Genomic DNA, 22,023 nt, shown 5'->3' with positions numbered 1-22,023 from the left:
GAAGATGCCCCTACTACAAAGCATGAAAATGTGTGTAATATAGTGCAAAGCTAGTGACCAGAGAGAGTAAAATTATTGCAAATTTACAGAGTATTCACTGACCCATGAATTCCAAATCCCTGTCTCCTGAGAAAATACATTGCTCATTAATAGCTTGTAATACCAAACCCTAATAATACATGAAGTTATAAAAGAGAAGTACAATTTTTCATATGTGATTTATGTTTTTTTTTTTTTTTTTTTTTTTTTTAATGGGGCATTGCTAGTAAGTGTTTTCAGCCTGGTTTGGAATTTTAATTGTCCATAAAATACATTGATGTAGAAAACATAACAGCAAATAATTCAAAGACATTCTGCCTTTGAATTTGTTCTTCTACCTGTCAGGTATTCTGTTCAGAACTGAAAATGTGAATTTTCAAATAAACTTGATCTAACTTATGATTTTGCTTGTTTTTTCTCTGTACTTTCCCTATCTTCATAATATGGTTGGCAACAAAGATTTTAATTTCCTAATTATCCTAATAGATTAGTGTTGAATTAACATTATCAGCTTCTTTTGCAATTTTTGCCTTTTGCTCAGCCTGGGTGTGATCAGATTAGGATGTGATAGCAGCGACAGTGCCGTGACACACTGATCTTTGCATGGGAGCAGATGAAGGTGAGGTTGGGCAGTTATAATTTCTTCTAGAGCAAATTTGTGCTTCTCAGTGGAATACTTAATTTTGAATTTTATTCCTCAGAAGATGAGAAGTCCAGATTCAATGCAGTTCCACAAATCCATGTTACCACACGGTCAGCAGAAAACCTGGATTTCTGAGGCTCTAACATGGCAAAGCAGGAAGCAAGTTTACAGCCATTTTATAGTACCCACAAGTCTGATGTTCCTGGCAACTGCCTACCACCTAACAATTTTGTTTGAGATGTCCTAGCAATTTTGCATCCTCAGCAGTCATATTTATTTTCTGTAACTGCACATGGGCAAATTTAAACAACCTTTTCTTTTTAGTGGTGAAATAACAGTATACACACAGATATACATCAAGGTAACAAACCTGCTTTGATTCAAGCATCTCAATAAATCACAGTGGATTCAAGACCTACTGAATTTCAAGGAAGCCTTCCAGGAGTGCCTTTAAAAATTCTAATAAAACTGTTCTGCATACTACTGGCTGTTAAATATTCAACAATAATAAAATGTGCTTTACCTTTATGAAGAGCTACAGAAGTATTAACTAACTAAACCTCATGACTCCTATATATAATTCAGATAAATGTATAATTTAATTTTACTCTTCTTAGTCAAATTAGCTACAATAGTTAACAAGCCTTTTACTAAAGAGTGAAGGATTTGAGAAAGGACCTTGGCTTCCTTGATTTTCTTCACTGATCCCAGAGAAATCACAATTTCCCTCCAGCTATACTATAAAGAGGGAAAAACTACAAAGCTTCTTATGCACTGGTTTTAAAAAGTCATTATACAGAAGGACAATAAAGCCAGTACTACCTCAGATACAACATAAAATTTAAATTTTTTTTTTTAATCTCAAGGCAAAATTTTCCTGTCTGTATATTGCATACTTCACATTTACTTCACATACTTCATATGACAACACATTTAGGTCCATGTTATACATATACTGATATCATCCACTATAGGCTGTTCTACACTGCAAAAAAGTATTTTCTGGGAGAATACACACTGTTCTGAGCCTCAGCAGCAGCTGATTCTTTGAAAGGAACTGCCATCAAAACCAATGGCTTGATGGCTGGAGAGTGACATTTTCCCCAATGCATGTGTTGAAGCAAGAATTTAAGCTGACCTCCTGTATCTATGTCTTAGGTTGGAAATGCAAGATGTGGCTGGGGGTGTGAACTCTATTCCCATCTGTTAGAAGTGAGGCAATTTTCTTCTGCTAATTGAGCCACCTGTTAAAACCAGGTGGGGAGGTTTTCTTCATCTCTTCCACAAGCAATCCTCCCTCTGGGAAATATTTTCTGTTAATGGCCCACTGAGTCTCACTGCATGACTGATAAAATTGCCTCATCCCATTGTGAGATGCTCCACCCAGAGGGAGGAGCCAAGCATTCCTACCTGGATATCATCTGAGGTTTGGAACAGCACAGCCAGCCTTTTCCCACTGGATTCCCAGAGAAGCAGCTTTCTTCTCCACTGGATTCCCAGAGGAAGACCAGGCCCATCTACACCACCACTGGACCTTCAGAGAAAAACTCCACCCTTCTACAGGATCACTGCTCCAACAGAGCCACACCTGTCACTGCAGGAGGGCTGCAGCCACCATTTAATGGGACTGCTACCAACACCCTGACCAACAAGTTGTCAAGTCATATTCTGACTCTGTCAGTGTTTTATATTACTGTATCTTTATTTTTATTTTTCCTAATAAAGAACTCTTATTCCTACTCCCATATCTTTGCCTGAGAGCCCTTTAATTCAAAATATCAAAATTATAATAATTCAGAGGGAGGGGTTTTACATTTTCCTGCCTTCTTTAGCAGACACCTATCTTTTCAAACCAAGAAAGTCTGCTATTAAAAGTGAGAGTTTTTTGATTTTTAAAGTTTGGCAAACTTCTATTTTCAAACATAATATGTCTGCTCTTTTTTTTGTTGTTTTGTTTTAAAAACCAGGATTTCCTGTGAATACAGATATCCAACACAGAACTATGTTACATTATGAATACACTTAAATGACATATAAGTAAAATACCTGAATATTTAACTATACTGTATGCCCTGCAGAGTGGGTGTGAATTGTGAGTACTCAAGGACCTCCTGTATTTGTAATCAGCCTAAATTACTCAGAGAAGCATCCTCAAACCTTGATATAGTCTAGTTACATGGACTAAAGGGTCGCAAAAAGTGGGGGAGAGTGTTGAGCCCTTCCCTTAGCAACTATATTTCACAGGGCTGCATCAAAACCACTGATTGTGAATCCTGTTTGTTCCAGTTTTGTGATATAAAACGAGTGCAAGAACGTGTCAACAGGACAGATTTTACCCACTGGAAATGAGAGAGCGAGAGCGCGACAGAGAGAGATCTTTCATCTTGTCAATGCCTCTTCATCAACATTCAGATCACATTGCCTTCATTTCAGACCTCGCCACTATCCTCTGCCTTCATTCTTTTTTCTTATTTGGATTCCTCTCTCTTCATGGCTGAAAACAAAACTTTCTCCTTTGCTTTGACAGTTGTCTCTCTTCTTTCACAAAATGCTATACCGTCAATGTTGCTCTCATAAGGAACAGCTTGTTGTCCCATTAGAAGAAAGAATCCTGGTCTTAGGAAAAAAATAGCATTTTAAGATCAAGCAAGGCAAAACTACACATTGAAATGGAAGTTATATTTTTTCAAGGTCTCTTGAAAAAAGTGATACTGGATTGTTCTTTTAAATCTTAGTAATTGCCAATCCTTCATTTTTCATTGTCTGCAGCTTGCTTTCTGTGCTGTCACAGACCTTCTGTAACAATCATGCTAACATTGTAGCATTTATTTTTGCTGTTTATTTCAAGAGAATATTTAATGCAAAAAATAAAGCCAGAAGATGAAAATGTTGGACGTGGGAAATATGAATTTTACACTATGAATAACAAAAGTTAGAATTGTTTACAGATTCACATCAGGAAAGGCTGGCACTCTTACTGAGCTGTGTGAGACTTCAAATCTGTTTGTGCTGTAAAGTTTTCCTGTAGCTACACAGCATTTCAGGAGGGTACAATACTCTCCTACCAAGGCTCTCTTCTTCTTGTACAGACTTGAAGAAAGATTCAGAGAGAAACAGAACCCCCACACAGCCATAATAAAGCCCATTTCCTTTAACCCCTTTGCTTCCAATAATACAAAGGTCCTGTCATGCTGCCATCACCCACAAACACATTTTAGTCTCTCCAGATTTCAGGGGATGTTAGGAAGGTTTCTGTCCTATGAACATATTTTTTAACCTTCCTCAATTACTAGAAGCTTTATTAGCAAAGTTACAGGTTGTCGGCCCTGAATAAATTGATTTTAAAAAAACCCCCAAAAAATATGTAAAAGTGAGGGAGTTTGTACCATTTTGAAGGGAGTGGTATAGTTAATATGGCTGAATATCTTTATTAACAGTGTTTCACAGGCAGAAGTAAAATTGAGCCTGAATTTCCTGCTTTTTCAGGATCTCTCATCTTTCTTCCTATTGCATCACAATGTCTGCTTACTTATACCTGTAAGATGAGCATTGAATGAATTTAGGAATTCTTACCTGGTAGCAGATTTTACTCCCTTTTTATGTAGAAGTAAACACCCATGGAAAATGAGATTTCTGTACATTAACCCAGGCAAATGACATTCCTTGCCATTTGTTTCCAGATTCTGTATTGTGTTAACTGTGCATAATATGCATTAACTCTTTCAATAATGCAAACTTTCAAGTTCCATATACCATAAAAGAGAAAACAAAAAACATATCCATGGAGATTCAGCACAAAGACCCAGCTAGCCCAATGTAACATCTCTAAAAATGACTGGTAAAAGAAACCTAGGCAAAGGGTGAAAGAAACAAGTGAAGCAGACTGTCTTTCTCTGGTGTGCCCTTCTGCCTTGGCTGCACACAGTTTAGGCATTTTCTGACTGGGAACTTGTAGTTAGATTATTGTTTAATACAAGAGAGAGGCCTCTCCAACAAGAATGTACTTAATCTTTCAAAACTGATTTATACTTTGGCCTTCAACATGTCCTGAGGCAATGAATGAATTATACAATTTACTTATTTGTTATGCATCTGTTTTAAAAATGTCATAGCATAATTTCACTGGCTGCCTCCTCATTCTTATGTACTGAAAACAGTGGTCCTTACAGTGTAAATTTACAGATCTCACATATTTCTCCTTGTATCATCTTTGGCAAAACAAATAGGCCTGCTCTGTTCAGTCATGGTCCCCTTCTCTGAGCAAACATGTTCCATTTGACTACTCCCTTGCTAGCTACTTTGCTTAATACTAATGACCAATCAAGACTTTTTTTTGAGACAGGGTGACCCAGTCGTGTGACATATTACAGAACAAAGTTCACTATGGATTGATACTGTGGGATAATGCTTCTTTTCAATTTTGTTTTCATTTCTAGTCCAAATCATTCTTGATGTTTTGATTGATTATTGTAAATTGTTTAATATTAATCTGACATTTTTGAGAAACTTTGATAGTGATATTGATAGTTTCATTTGTGAGTACTACAAGATTTTTGTGAAACCAAAAATACTTTAAACTATGGTAGCAATAATAATTTTAACACCCTTAGATGCTAAAACATCTCCTATGTACTAGAACAATATCTATAAATTGACTCTTTTTTGACTTGTTATTGCTCTATTGACTGGAGGTTTTTTTTCTGCTAATTCTCATCCTACTGAATCATCTGCTATTATCAATGATGGCAAACTTCATCTTCTAATGAGTTTGAAAATATTTTTTCTCTATGTTATATGCTGTTAGTGGGTTGATTCTCAACATTTTTTATCAGGGCTGAGTTGCTATAGTTTTACATTTAATTTACTATATAAAATTTCCAATTATTTGGCTGTGATTTTCATGTTGGAAAGAAGGGGCTTATTTTAATCTCCAAAAGACTCTTTACTATTTTTCAGGATCAAGCTAGCCCTTTTACATGGATCTGATAGGCTCTATCACCTGACTGTAACATGATGTCTTTGAACAGCATCCTTTGCACCAACTAATATTTTGCTGTTTGGAGTGAATTTTTTAAAGTAACTTCCATTATATTTACATATTGCCTCTCTTTACAGTAAAACAATATTTCAGTAAGAAAAGGTGAGATTATTTTGATTTGCTTCAGGAATCTGCATACCTCACAATGATTATTGCACAGTGGTACTTAAATAATTGGCTCTTGAACTGGGTCTTGTGCACTGTTAAAAGGTAAAGACATGCTTCTTGCTTAGTTGTTCCAAAGAGTAAGTGTTTATTATGTCCTAAACTTTAATCACCATGTTCCACCATAACACCCAAGGTGAGGTTTGGTATTCCTATCATCTTTAATTTTTTTTTGCTTGCCTGCAAAATCTTTCCAATCTCCTTTACAGTCATTTTCCCCAACTTAGTGGATCCACAGTACACCTGTATTGATACATTCTTCTCAGCCACGTTTTGCAATCAAGACTTGTCATACAAGTAATAAAGATGTTGATTTTTCCCTCCCCCTTTCCCCTGCCTGCCCTCAGTAAGTTATTCCCCAGGTGCAGCCCAGGTCTGTGTGCAGAGGACTTTATCTCCCCATGGCATCCAAACAGCAAAATGAAGCTACAAAACATTGACTGCAGATGACTCTAATCACTTATATTAATAGCTGGGACAAACCTTTGCAGCTGCTAAATTGATGCATTGGTAAGCACAAAATCAAGTTCCTTGCTATGCACACGTGTGTGTGTATAGTGGGGAGGCAGAAAATCAACAACACTGAATAATAAACATTTCTTAGGTTAATTAATTTTGACGTATAGCTTTATATGTAATTGATTCACGAGCTCTGTGAGGTAGATAATTCACACATCTTTGATTTCAGCAATCTCTTATTCTGCTTCATAACTTTCTAAAGGATATTTTTACTCAGGAACATTAAACCACTTAAATTTTAGTCTGTTCCTGTCAAAGTGGTTTACATCTACACAGGCAATTTCTGGACTTCATTTTGTTTTTGTCAGTCATGCTCTTTGATATATGAAAGTTTAGTACTTAATGTGCATCAGGATGAAAGTAGCCATGGTTGTTAGGGAGCTTGCTCCTATGGAGCTGTATCTGAGTTAGCACATTATTGCTCCTGGCAGTCCCACTGCTCCCCTGGCCTGCATGACTCCACATTTTGGCTGGCCAACCTGCACCAAGGCTGCAGAAGTAATTTCAGTGCTGAGGGAGTGAATGATTCAACAAATGACTTTGCAGTCAAAGGAAAAAAAAATGTTATTACGCACCCATTAAGGACATGATGACCACAGACACCCCATTTATGCAAACAGGACTGATACCACATGTCAGAGCAAGAATGGGCAGGTGCTGACAGACGTCCAGGAGTGCACAGAAATGATATTTATTAAATTGTGTATAGTATCCACATGCATGGATAGGACAGATCTGCTGGGGAAGGTCCCTGATGCCTGGCCCTGCCACTGCCAGCCATGGCTTGCCCACAGGTAGCCGGGAGGCCATGGAAACATCCCTGTCCTGCTGAGAAAAGCTTTCAGCAACACAAGGGTTGAGTGGCTGGAGTGGGCTGGGAAGGAGGAGCTGGGCAGGGGGAGCAGCACAGCAGGGAGGGGGCAGCAGCCCATGGGAGCTGCTTGTCACAGACATCTTTTATGGAAAATCCTTTCCTTAGGATTTTTCCTCCTGAGAAGCTGGGAGGCCTCAGGAACAAAATGTAAACAATGGTTATCTGCTGCTGTGGAATGCAACAGGTGCAGCTGTGATTGGCTCATGTTGTTGTTTCTAATTAATGGCCAATCACAGTCAGCTGGCTTGGACTCTGTCCGAGACACAAGCTTTTGTTATTATTCTTTCTGTTTCTATTCTTACCTAGCCTTCTGATGAAATCCTTTCTTCTATTCTTTTAGTATAGTTTTAATGTAATATATATCATAAAATAATAAATCAAGCCTTCTGAAACATGGAGTCAGATCCTCCTCTCTTCCCCAATCCGAAAACCCCTGTGAATGCCGTCACAGCTGCTCTTTTCCCACCTTCTGGCAATTTTAGAATGAAAAAAATAAACAAAAATTAATATTTTTTTTTTTTTCACCAAGTAGCTGTATGACTCAACAAAGTTTTGCTTGTGGTCTTGCTTTTTCCTTTAGGGTTTGGGTGTTGGGTTGTTTGGGGTTTTTTTCAGATCAATTTGTCTCTTAAGTACTAACACTTTTCACATTCTTGACTAGCATTTTCTCATGATGAAAAGTGAAAATCCCTGTACTGGCAGCTGTCAGAAGTTGGGAGGGGCATTACATGAGAATTGCTTTTGGTTGTCAGCAGCCCTGCCTTTTTCACCTGCAGCCATCCAGCCCTGGCCACTGCTGGGACACATCACTGCCTAAAGGAATACTCTGATAATTTGGGTCACTTGTTCTTGTGCAACTTTTTTCTGAATAATTCTTGTATTTAAAATCTCCAGTTTGTGATCTTTGGTTAGACAACAGTAGTGCAAGACTACTGTAACACCTACTGAAGCAATAGGAGTCTTTCTATAGACTTTATAGGAATTGGATGATATTTATAATACTGAATACTTTAAAACTAAACAGATCTGCAAAGAAAAATAATCCCTTTATTGCTGCCTTCTGTTAGTTCCTTAGGGGGAAAAAAATAAAGCAACTCTGAACTGAAACATACAGATTTTTTTAAATGCATGAATGCACCCTATCATTTTACTTTTCTCATCCTGTGATAGAGTACTGTTTAATTAAATAGATGAGGTATATGTTCTAAGCAGCTTATGGATGGGCATTATCTTCATTTGAGATACTCTAATGAGAGACTAGGGGAACAACAAGTAACCATTTATTCTGCAAAATGAAAAATGGGAAAGAGATGAACATTTAATTACCTTGACATTATCCTTTGCTATATTAGGTTAAAGCATTAAGTTGAAGGACAACAAAGCTAATAAGTATTTTTTAAAATATTATATTTATATTTATATATGTATACATATAGATATGAGATAGAGATGTTCCCACCATTCCTGATGGGCTCAGCCTTGGCCAGCTGTGGGTCCATCCTGGAGCTGGCATTGGCTCTGCTGGATGTGGAGGAAGCTTCCAGAAGCTTCTCACCCCTGTAGCTCTTTCCCCTGCTACCGAAATCTGAGCATGCAAACCCAACAGCGGCTCAGGAAAAGAAAAATATAATGGCAATTACAACTATAAGCAAGAGTTTTTGTGATTAAATCTCTTCATTATTAGATGAGTATTATTCCCTGACTAGATATGTACTCGTTAGAATCAGGCTCCTCTGTAAAGGAAATTGCTTTCAAAATTTTCACATGACACAGAATTAGGGATTATTCTTTCTAAAATATCTTCTTTCTTGAACACTCTTGCCTAAATTTATGAAAAGGATATATACACATGTATATACAATATATAAAGCACTCAACAAATAAAATGCAATTATATATAACATAAAATATACAAAATTTAAAAATATAAAATATACACAAGAACCCAAGAACTAGGAAGTTAATCACATGGCAGATTTCATGTTTTCTTTTGTTCTCTCTGAAGCATTCAAGGCCACTTAGTCTGCCAAAACTGGGCAAAAGGGAACCTGTTTCTAATAAGATCAATGCAATTGTGTTTTGAAAAGGGGAAAAGAAAAAAGCTAGACAAAATGCTGATCTTTTTTCTTTGCTGAAACTGTTTAGTGATTACATTGAGAATGCAGTTTACATGATCAAAGGGCTTGGAAGCAGATTTTTACATGAGCAGGGGTTCTGTTTGGTGTTTTTATTGGGGGAGTGAAGGCATATTTTGGAAACTGTGATTTCATTACATTTTAAATCTAAAAATCTATGCTTGTTTTTCATGCTGTCAGATTCATATCATGTCATAGTTCTATTGTATATGCACACTCAGCAAGAGAATGTGCAAGTGCTGGTGTTTTGTGTTACCCTGTTTCTCCCTGCATTTGCTAAGAAGTGGAAAATAAATACTCAAATGGAAACAATATTTACTACCTAAAATCCACAGGCAGGTAGCAAGAAATGAAGACCTGCCAGTCTCTGGACCCTCAGGACAGATTTGCTGGGTAAGCATGAGGCCATGAAGTTTTGTAGAACCCCTGGCAGCTAAGGGGGTTGTGGATATCAGCTCCTGGGCAGTACCCATTCAAGCAATTTGGATTTACCAACCAAGAGCATTCTGCATGAGTTAACGTCCTTCAGACCCACATACCCTGTCAGCCCTTTCATTTTAGATACGTATTACTCTTAGAAAAGGAAGCTTACTTTGACTGCACTGTTTCACTTAACACACACTACATGTGATGATCCTTTTAAGGACACACACTGAGGTATATATGGGGATGTGGTTTGTGCCTCTTCCTTCTTTCAAGGGACTCAAGGCATCAAGATCACACACATGGGTCAGGTACAAGATACACTACTCATTCATATTAAACATTTCAGCATGCACTGAATGCCATGGAATTAAAACAGACAAGATTATGCTCTTCTCTTTGGTGAAATTTCTTGAAAACACAAGTCATGATGAGGACAAAGGGGAGATCCCCTTCTATATCCTAAAAACCATACTTATTAAGGGGAGGATGAAGCCAATTAGAGATTAAGTATGTGGCTGAGAAAAAAAAAATAAAATCTCTTATGCTTGTATCCATACACCTACATTGCTCCTCATAGCAATTCAGTAACTGAGAAATGAACAGAATCTAGTTTCTTTAACCCTGGGATAAATTTAGCTCAAGAACACAGGTGGTTTGTATTCTGCACATGTGAATGGTCTACAGGTTTCTGTGTTATTAGTCTGATTTCAGCCATTTTAGCAATTCCATTGTATTTTGCTCACAGCTTTTGGCTTCCACCCTTTTTCATTTTCCGTTTCTTCTGCCAGACCCTTAATCAGCCTCTCTGGGAACTTATATAGCTCCCATGACCACTGTGTAAGAACACTTAACAAACATTAATGCCTTTTTATCTTCACTGCACCCTTATGAGCAGGAACAGTGTTAATTCACATTATACAGAGAAGGAACAAAAGGATGGAGACATAAAATGGCTTGGCTATCAGTGGAAGAGAAATCTGTGAAGCATCAGGAACTGAAGGCAAATTGGGTTAGGGCTAGCCCAAGCATCTCCTTCCTACTCTCTGCCCTTTGCAGACTATGAGCAGCCTCAAGCATCTGTCGCTCTGTCAAGGCACAAGGAAGACTCTTGGAATTCCCGTGATGGAGGTGCCTGTGCTGGGAGTCTGCTGTCACATCCCCATGGTGAGAAAGCAGCTCTCCCAAAGGATAATGGTGAGAACCAAAGTTGGGAACCCCTCTGTCTTTCCCTCTCACTTTGTCAAACAGCTAGGATGCCCGGGCTTCTAAATCAAGCACCCAAACCTGCTCTCTAAAGTATACGGTATGAGTCACTTAGCTAACATAAAATGCCCTATACTGATCCACAAAGAGAATCCCATAAAGTTTCTCATGTCTCTTTTACCTGCCCATGCATATGGATCAATCATCATAGTAGTATCTGAATGCATGGTTTAATGAGTCACATTAATTTTTTTGTTTTAACATTGGATTCTGACTACTGGTTGCTGCACTTATTTCTAGTTTCATCTATTTTTTTATCTGACATGAAGAACGCCATTCTGTTATAAGGCGAGGTGGGGTGGGGTGTGAGCAAGTTCCACAAATTCTGCAACAGCTCCCACCCCTCCTGCAACCCACTGACTCTACATGGCATGTTATCTGCTATTGATAATCCTTTATCATATTCCATAACATAATCATATTCTTCCATGGGCTGCTTTTTCTTTCCTCCCTTCTCTTGTAAGATATTGGGGGTATAATAACTGCAGCAGTTTGGATTCCTCTCTGTGACCCTACAAGGAGCCAGGATGGATGAAGAGGTAAGTAAACATTGTCTAGTCTCTTTGTCCCGGTTTGGGAGAGTGTTATTTACAATGAAATAAACAGATACGTAACTGTACACACTTATCTCATATTGCTCAGCTATTTCCTGCTCCTCCACACTCCCACCCCATGCAATGGGTTGTAAGAGTTCAAAATGCATCCCATCCAACCCTGTACCTATGCACAGGCAACTCCATCTCTTCCCTGTGTGTGTGCACCTGGAAGGTAAATGTAATGGAAGAAAGGGTGCCTCCTCCCCTGCACCTTTGTGCAGGAATGGGAACAAATGTATTGAGGGGACTGTCAGAATTTGAGTTATGTTTTATAGAACATTTGTTTAGTATAATAAACATCCGCAAATGACAATTTATTTCATGAAGTAATTAACATTCCTAATTAGATGCACCTTGCAGCTGCTGTTAATCTTAATTGGCAATAATGCAGTTACATTTTGATACATATCTTCAGAAGAGTTGCAGAAGAGAAGGGGGGGGAAAAATAAAGACAAAAATCTGAAGGGAAGGAAATAAAACTGTTCCCACACAGTTCAGAGAGTTCGCACAAAGAAGATCCCATGGCAACAGCGAGGCCCACAGTTTGCCTTATAAAAATCCAAGAATAGATAATGTATCATCTCTCCTAAAACACTTCGCTTGGGAAACCGGAGGGGAAGAGGGGGGGGGAGAAAAATAAAACGGAGCACAGGAGGTGAAGTGAAGCCGGGTGACCCCCGCGCGTGCTGCGCGTCCGGCCGTGCCCCCGCCGCTGCCCCGGCGGAGCGGAGCCGAACCGAGCGCAGCGGAGCGGCCCCGGCGCTGCGGACCGAGGCGGCGCGGGGAGGCGGGCGGCGCCGGGGCGGAGGGAAAGCAGAGCAGAGAAGAGCAGAGCAGAGCGGGAGGGAGGCCCCGCTCGCCAGGAGTTTCTCCAGGATCCCTCCGGCAGGGCCCTCCCCGGCGGCTCCCCCCGCAGCGGCGCGGCGAGCGAGTGCGGCGCCGTCCATCGGGGGGCAGTGCCGGCCCCTTCCTGCCGGCCCGGCGGAGGGCGCGTTCCGCCGAGCGAGCGAGCGAGCGAGCCCGTCTCGTAGGAGCACAGGGATCGTTTATGCACTGCAGTTTCTCTCGCCTCTCTCCCTCCCTCTCTTCCTCTGCTCCCGAGGATATTTTGGGTGGATTGTGGTTATCAATCAAGACCTCCTCTTCTTCTTTGCTGATCACTTGTCATTTTCACCGGGGATTAGTATCGTTCGGGGCAAGCGGACAACTGATTTTTTTTTTCCTTTCTTCTTTTCCATTTGGAGAATTTCCCCCCAAACCTCCCCCCCTCCTTTTTTTTTTTTTTTTTTTTTTTTTTTTGGCGCTGCGGTGCGGGTGCTAGGACCCGTCAGGCACCCTCCCCCGGCCCCCCCCCGGAGCGTTTTCCCCACATTCGCCCAGCGCCAGGAAAGGAACCCCCCCTCGGGATCGTCGCTCGCCGGATACTTGTGCGGGCAGCCGGGATCGGGCGCGCTGGGCGCGGAGCTGCCCGCGGGCGGCGCGGGGGCCCCAGGCCGGCCGCCCCTTTCCCCCCGCCCCCCCTCGCCGCACCTGGATGGTACCTCCCGCCGGCGACGCGGGCACTTTCTGAACTAGGAAGGAAGGGGCGACTCGGGGGGGGGTGGGGGGCGCCGAAGTCTGTATGGAATTACCTGCGCCCCCGGCGGAGCTGGCAGCGGTGGATGGATGGGCGCCGCGTCCGCGGCACTCGCGGCCAGCTGAGCCCCAGGAGTAAACACGGGGCTCCTCCGGCCGAGTGCGCAGTGTGGTGACCGGCACTCGCCTCGCTGACTGATCGCACCGGAGGAATATTTCGGGAGACTCCTGTGGGTAAGGTCATTTTATCCAGGCAAAAGCCCGGCATTGCTAAACTTGGTGGAGGGTGACTGAAATGGGCACTTTCGGGATTGCTGCATTACCCTGATGCGAGGGGCTCCAGCCGCTATTGGCAGTTGAGTGGAATAACTGCAGTGGGTCTTCTGGTGAGTGCTTTTTGCGATAAATTAAAAAAAAAAAAAAAATCTCCCCCCTCTGTATTTATGCACCCTCTGGATTTGGGAGAGTACTGTCAGAGCAAGGAGTCTTTAATTTTACCTCTTTTAATTTTTTATTTCATTGGTTGTAATAGATTTGACTGGAAAGGTTATGTGACAGCAAAGAAGCTCTCTGTGATGGAATCTAATTAATATGAGGTCGGATCCTATCCTCTGGTTAAATAGATCTTTCCAACTCTGTGCAGCGTTCTGCTGCATTTCATAGCTGCAATGGAGGTAGAGAAAATCTGCTTTTCAAGTTGTTAAACTTTAAGGTGGTGATCCTTATTGATCGTGGTACAGTGCACTGGTGCTAAAGGGGTTAAATGCCATTGGTAATTTGGGATTACAATGTTCCTGTAAATCCTGCAAGGAAATTATAAACTGAGAGGTGCTAAGGACAGAATCCCCTCAGCTTCATAGTAGAGAAAGACCATAAATGTCACTAGCCTGAAAATATCTCATCCAGCTGCTCTTACAAAATATCTTTTTTACCCAATAACTTACCTACTGAAACCTCGGACCACGTGTATGGGAGTTGGAAGATGTGCAAACAGAGATGCTATCTTCGGTATTTCATACATGCATGCATCTGGCTGAGGGACTGTGTGGGAATTCATTCCTGTTACTTGTGGTGTGAAACGAGACGAGAGAAAAAGGAAAGATCATCTTCTTAAGAACAGAAGCGAGTGAGGGAAGCACTTCAGCCTTTAAAGATTTAAAGGGATCCGAGCAATGCACATTGGTAATCTCTCTCTGCAAAATCAGTTCTGATAAGAGGGAATGGGAGAAGGTTGAGGGAATCGATAGTGATGACGTTGTGCAGTGCAATGCACTGCAATGCTAAAGTTACACAGTGTGTGCGAAAATATGTACCCTCATGTACTGCTGGTGAGTTCATGCATAATGGATGCAAGAAGATATGCAGATCTGTCTGTAGGAAGATGGATGTATTTGTGCAAAGACGGCGATTATGTAACTTGATTACATCAGTGGCATCAGTCGCCGATAGTGGAATAATATTCTCCTATAGCGTATCGATCACTTGGCTTAACTTTGTAGCGCTCCCGGCAGCGAGGGATGGAGACCTGGGCAGAGGAGGGGAGATCCTTGCTCAGCTCCCGACGCGGGGTTTGCCTCTTGCAGGCTGCCTTTGCATCAGCGTGCTGCTGGCGGAGTTTCCCCGGGACAGGGAGTTCACGGAGGACGAGGAGGAGGAGGAGGAGGAGGGGGAGGCTGCCGAGGGCTGGCTCAGCCACACCCGGGAGAGGCTCCCGAGGAGCCCCGGCCGGGCTGCACAATGCTCCCATTGAGCGGCCGCGGCTCCTTCGCAAGGTCACACCGCAACCTGGGCTCGGGTGCGTGGCAACAGCTGAGCGGAGGAGGAACAAAACCGAAATTAAAATTGATCCTCCTCCTCCTCCTCCTCCTGTCCCTGGCCATCGGCTGGCTCCAGCACGGCGTTCTGCTGACCCCTGTGCTCCGGGCAGAGCCGGAGCCGCTTTGCCCGGGTGTGTGCGGCGCTGGGAGCCGTGAGCTGAGCCTCTCTCGGTGCGAGCAGCCGCTGCTCTCAGCTTTGGCAGGGTGCTGCTGCACGGTGTTACAATACAGCCTGGCTGACGGGGGAAAAGTATTGTCAGATACAACAGCTTCGTGCACCTGTTACATTTGCAGGAACCCAAAGGTGGTCTCTTATTGCATTTCAAATACCACAGAAGTGAGTGGAAGAGCAAAGGTGTAACAGGAGTCCCATTGGTTTAACTCAGACTTTTTTAGCAAATTGTCCTCAAAGATAGCAGTATCAGGATATGCCTTAATGCCCCTTTTAGAATCCTGAATCACTTTTCCTATCTGTTCAGGGAGAGGAGGGGGAAGAGCACTCCTTGAAGACAGATAAGCTCACAAAGGCACTGCTGAGGGCCCATACCTCTAACACATGCATTTTCTGAAAAATGTAAGCCTGATGAAATCTTAACTCAGCTGAAATGAGTGATCTTATCATCACTGACCTGTGTCCTTCCCCACTTCATTCTGAATCCATTCCAGCAAAATGTCACTGAAATACTTTTCAGTTAAGAAGAGGTGAGGGCAGAGTGGGTTTTACATCTCTTGATAAACATGATCTTCACATACCTACTAGATTTAATGCACTATCAAACTCACAGTAATTTTACCCTACAGCAGCCTGAAAAATCATTTTTTCCTGCTTCCCTGAAAACATCAGTATTTTAAAGTAGATTCACCATTAGTTCATGACTATATTCATATTTCTGGAGGATAGGTCTGGGCAAGCACTAAAATATCCTGCTAATGCAGTTTAGAGTTTGACATTCATAGAGTATACTGAGTAAATTGGGAAAAAAAGGATAAGAAGTTAACTCTGTTTCCATCCTTCAGGGGTCAGAATAACACTATGGCAACTCCTATGCATTGCTACAGCTCTTATAATATTCAGAAATGTCCATTGCATATTCTCCCCCACACAAAATTACAGGCATGCTCCTTTCACTGATTGCTTACAGGACCCCTTGTGACACACAGGCCACACACCTGTACCACCCATCTCAAAGGAGAGCACAATTGTCTCCTGAAGGTGTTATAAAACTGCTGCTGTAGAGGAGTAGGCACTGACAGTGTGGGAATGCATCACATGGTACATGTAAAGTGGCATGCAGCATGCAAGGATTTGCAAATTCAGGACAATAGAGAATGGTAAGCAACCGAGTTTTATTTATAGATTAATTTTATTGTTGTAGTTAGCCATGCCCACTAGGTAAAAATAGAGGGTTTCAGCTCCAATGCAACATCTCTTCAGTTTGCACCAAATGTAGCTTTTTTGAGAGGAAACTTTCCTTGCTGAAGTAAAGCTGTAAATCACTCGGACAAATGAAGAGAAAATGTGAAGAGAAATATTTACATAAAACATTCCCAGGCTCTGAATCTCAGACCACTGAAAGAGATTTTGGCCACCCACTCCTCGCTATTGCTGGAGAGCTGGCTTTTAAAGAAAACAGCAGTGCATGAAGAATAATCTCAGTGCCTTCCTCTGAAAGAGCAGGCTTCTTCTGGCTGTCATTGTCACAGAAAACAGCAGACTTGTTTTAGTGCTGATAGGAAAATTTGAAACAGGGCAGATCTTAATGAAACTTTTTTTACTGTTCAGTGATATTCTTGTAATGATTCAGAGTACTTTCTGTGGCCATTATGTTGAACTCATGTATTAGGAAAAAAACCAAAAAAAAAAGGATAATTAACTGAGGCTTTCCTTCAGTGTATTTGCACTTACAGAGAAGTGTTTGAATATACTTCTGTGTTTCATAACAGCTGTGATATTTAGCGACTGGGAATCTTTTTATTTTTATAGTTCACACTGCATGATAATATATGGCAATTGAAACATGAAGCTCTGATTAATATGATTAAAAAGTAGCAACTTATCTAGTGGTGCTGAAGTTGTAAAGTTTAATTATAGAAGCACCATTTGCACAGCTATAGGTAAGGTTGTGTCAGCATTTCTATTATAAAACTCTGTCCTGTTTCCATCCATTGTGTCAGGGGTCTGTGAAATAAGAATTCACAGTAGAGACCATGATGGCTGTTTAGGTTACTGATATGGCCTGTCAGGTCAGTAATCCATGTGTTTCTTTAAGTCCTTATATGAATATCTACAGCAGCACCAAAGCAGCCATTATGCTTTATCAATTCAAGTATATTTTTTTATTTTAAAATGTAATTAAATATGCAGTGATGGACCACAGTGACTTAGTGACTCAGGAGGGAGCATTTAACATGTAATTTTTAATGTACTTTCGTGTAGTTTTCATACTCCTAAAACAAAAACAGATTAAGTGCAGCAATTAATTCTTTCTGTGACAGTTTAAAATTAATTTGCATTTAGGTGAAAACTCTTTTTTTGGGGGGGGGGGAGGAAGGAGAAAATGATGAAGATGAAAATTTGTGGGTTTTGAATGCTAATATTCAAGCTTTGCATATTCCCTTGAGGGTGTCACACGTGGAACTCCATCCTGCAGAAGGGGAAAGCACTGTGTCATTTGCCACAGCTCTGTAAGACCTGGGCAAGGAAATCAGGTAGTGCTGGCTCTCTGTTTTGACACTGAGCACTCCGTTTTTCTAGGTCTCAGTGTACCTGTGTGTTATAGGCACTCCTAGGTCAGTTCAGGGTGTTACACAGCACACTATTTATGCCTCAATAACTGGGTCTGAACAAATGAACCAAGGACATCACTCATTACTGCTGTATGTGCTTTAAAGTTTCATGTTTGTAGGAACAGCACACAGACATAAGGATGATCCTTTAACAGCTGTAGCATCAAGTGCAGCATTACTCACAAAGACTTTTCAATTGGGAATGAAGAAAAAGAAAGGGAGAACATGAAAACATTTAGATTTTTGCCACTGCGGTAGATATTGTTTCCATTTTATTTTTTACTTCTGGGAATAATTTAGGAAATGCTTAGTGTAGCTTATGAAAAGAACTACAGAAAGCTAATTCATGTGTTGGGAAGACCAGTACCATCTATACCAATCTATACAATCAGCAGGCAGGCAAGGGGTAGTGGTGTCACAAAGTTTTCTGTTCTCTGGTCCTTTACAGCTGAGCATGGTGAATAGAGCATTGTGAAAGAGGAAGAAGATGGAGACTGCAGAATGGGTTAATAAAAGGGGGGCAGAAAAGCTTGTAAATGTACAGACAGTGGTGGGGTATCTTCTCTGTCTTATGAGATGGAATATATTTCTGTATTCCTCTTGTCTGTTCTTTACTAGGGATATCCAGCTGCTTAAAGTTATTGCAGTTCCCAACACCCACTGCTCTTATTTTTTTTTTTTTTTGGAAAATCCTTAAAATCTTCAGGGCAAGGGCCATCAACTTTTCGGTTTCATGTTTTCATGCCTGTTTCCAGTCACGCAATGAGATGGTGATCTCTCAGTTGAGGTAACTTGAGGTCTTTCTCCACAAAATAATAAATTAATGTCAAGAATATGACAGAAATAATATTTTCTGTTAAATGGAAAGACTGAAAAGGCCTATAATTTTAGAAAAGGCTGATAATTTGGAGAAATCAGACTTTGTTCTGACAAAGTACAAACCTTTGAATTTCCAACTAGGATTTCACAATACTCCTGCAAGACTGACACCAAGGTAGTGCAGCTGCTGTTCTTGGAGTGTCAGTAGCAATTTCTTTTCAATCCCAACCAAAAGTTTAGACTGTTTCAGGGAAAATGAAGTCATAGTGATGTGCATCCATTGTCATGTGCAGGGAAAGGCTTCTGCTGCTGGTTAGGAGTGGGCTTAACCACTCTGAGTTCCCAGTGGGCTTAACCAGCTCTGACCTGTCTGAGTTCCCAGACCATTTGCACCTGACTGAGAATTGCTGGGCCTGAATGGTGCAAGGAACCTGAGAGTATGTCTGTGCCCTGCCTACATCCATTCGACAGTGCACCTTTGCTGGATTTGACTCTGAGCTCAGATCATATGCCTCAGGGATAATTCCTACACCAGGATCTGTTGGTATGATGGAAACCTTGGGATAGAGCCACAATGTCTGCACAGGAATGTGTTTGGCCAGGATGCTTTTGTGTGGCACTGATCCCTGGCAGCAGTTTTAGCCCTGTGTCTGTCAGGTTGCTGCTCAGTGCACAGACTTTCAGGATGGCAGCAGAGCACAGCTGTTACCATACAGCACCTTGGCATTCTGCATCTTCCATTTTCCTTTAATGCTTTCTGTCTTTTCCCACATTAAATCTTTTTTCTCCCTCCCCCCTCTACCTCCCTCCCCCCCCCCCCCAAACTCTTTTGCTTATTTTAGAGTAATATAACTGGAAAAGCATGGCATTTCCTTTTCAGCAAGTTGTGACTGTGATGGAGATACATATGCTTGTGCACCTATCTGTCAATAAGATCTGCATGTTCAGTATACACAGAGTTTTTTTAATTCAACATCTCTTAAGAACAGACAGGGCCTGTGAACTTTCTCTTAGACATTTCTTTGGGGAATCCCATAGCTGAAAGTGGTGTGCTTGCACCAATGTTAAATCAGGCTGGCTGATTGGCACTGTCTCTCTGCACATACATGTATATTTATTTATCATAAAATCAATAGAATATGCTGAATTGAAAGAGACCCATCAGGATCATTCGGTCCAACTCATTGGCCCTGCACAGGACACTCCAAGAGTCACACCAGGTATCTGAGAACATTGTCCAAATGCTTTTTGGTCTCAGTCAGGCTTGGTGCTGTGACCACTTCCCTGAGGAGCGCGTTCCAGTGACTGACAACCCTCTGGGTGAAAAATGTTTTCCTGATATCCAACCTAAACTTCCTTTTACACAGCTCTAGGCCATTTCCTTGAGTCCTGTCACTGGTCATGAGAGTGAAGAGATCATGACTGTCTCCTCCACTTCTCCTCAGGGGGAATTTGTCACTGCACTGAGGTCTCCCCTCACTCTCCTCCTGGCTGAACAGACCCAGTGCCCTCAGCTGCTCCTCATAAGAATTCCCCTCCTGACCCTTCCCCATCCTTGTAGCCCTACTGTGGATGTCTCTAATACTTTAATGTACACTTTTGGGATCATTTCTGTAGCTGGTCACTAGAGGAGAGTTATGCACATGTACACATGCACAGATACAGGTACCTGTGTGTGCCTGTGCAGGCACATGCCTTTACCTGTGCACTCACTCGTATACCCAAAGGAAGACTGAGAGCAAGACATGAAGAGGAAATACTGTAGTTATTCCTTATAAAGGAAAACAAGCATCATTCAAACAAGCCATGAGGCAGTAGCTGGTTTTTAGGGTTGATTTAGTATTTATTTTTTAATTATCTGTAAACGCGGCATATTTGAAGACAACACAAATGTATTTTGGAATGTCAAAGCAGAAACATACTTTGAAAGGACTATTGAAGGGCTATATGGTATCAAATGTAATTTTAGAAATCTACATGGAAAAACTTTGAAAGATCCAATCTAAATGTTTCCTGTAGATCTCTCCTAACAGAACAGGATACCATCAAAAAATCTTACCCCTTGTTGTGAAGAAACTCAAGCAGGGTATTTTCTCAGTTCATAGTAGAAGAAAGTTTCATATGTATTATAAAAGAAATGTAAGACTTTGTGTAGTATTTCTTGTGTAACACTTAGAAACTCTTCACTGTCATACTCATTATGAGTAATCCATCTGCCTTTGGTAACTTCTTATCCAGAAACCTATTAAGTAGGAAGAAAAGACCAGAGAATCACAGCCAAAAAAAAAAGTCTTCCATATGAAAAGATTCCCATGTGAAGAAAGAGGTGAATGTTTTATTTATTCAAAGAAAAGAAGAAGATACAATATGGAAGAACAGATGATGCAGGGAATATTGAAGGCTATGGAAAGATCTTTGGCTTATCTTATATATTGTTTTCCTGATGACCAGTAAAATTTAATTGTGGAAAATGTAAAATAAGTTAAGGAAAACACTCCTTTACATAGTTCATTCAAATCCTTTGTCTCATATGGACAAGGATACACTGAAGAGAAAACTCTAGTAAAATAGAATGGCTAGATAAAGACAGAATTTTGAAATGTTGCATTGCAATAGATACCTAGGTAAGAAGATTATCAAGCTATGTAACAGTGGGCTCTCACCTTGTGTACCCCAGTTGTGGTGTAGCCAGTGAATGTATTTGTCTGTCATTTCTGAAGTGTTAAAGGATGCTTCTTCCAAAGGATTTCGTATTGGCTTCCCTTGGAGATGTCCTGCCTGAGATGGACTGTGTGTTCTGGAGACTTCACTCTCTGTTCATTTTACAAACCCAGCAATTGTACTGCTGCTTGATAAAGATTTATTAATGTTGACTGAACAGCCTAATTTTGCTGTTTAAGTCCTCATTACTAAAGTCTTGGTCCAAAACACAGTGATGGAAATGGAACGAGGCCTACTGCACTCTGTAGGTATTGGATCAGTCTCCAGCTTTATCATCTAATTTCCTAATTTTTGTTATTTTCTGTGGGAAAACCCCCTCATTCTGCTTATGTTTAGTAGGTTAACATTGATTACAAAAAGAAAATCTTGTAGACTTTAACAGAATCCAATAAAGCTTATATTAAAGCTATATTATTGACAGTATAAACGGTCTTAGTAATTTCCATCATTAAGGGATATGCAACCCCCATATTTTGGTCAGTCACTGAAAGGAATGTCTCATTTCTTAAAAGGTTGTTACACCATCCCTGGTCTCTGGTACTTTCAGTTGCTGTGACGGAAAACTCAGATCTTTAAAATCAATCCCTAAAAATATATGCAGTGTTA

At 41.0% G+C, this 22,023-nt stretch overlaps 1 protein-coding gene across 2 annotated transcripts in view; it reads left to right on the top strand.

Moving 5' to 3' along the window:
* Positions 1-13,317: 13,317 nt before the first annotated feature.
* The window catches only part of IL1RAPL1 (interleukin 1 receptor accessory protein like 1), a 668,131-nt gene continuing 659,425 nt past the window's right edge, over positions 13,318-22,023 (top strand). Inside the window, exon 1 of one of the 2 annotated variants that reach the window (XM_063182325.1) lies at positions 13,318-13,507. The gene's annotated coding sequence lies outside the window, so the exon portion shown is untranslated. The other variant, XM_063182330.1, reaches the window with a different exon arrangement.

This window comes from Melospiza melodia, chromosome 2 (genome assembly GCF_035770615.1).
Source record: "Melospiza melodia melodia isolate bMelMel2 chromosome 2, bMelMel2.pri, whole genome shotgun sequence".
Lineage (NCBI taxonomy): Eukaryota > Metazoa > Chordata > Aves > Passeriformes > Passerellidae > Melospiza > Melospiza melodia.
This window is presented reverse-complemented; position numbering and strand designations above follow the sequence as displayed.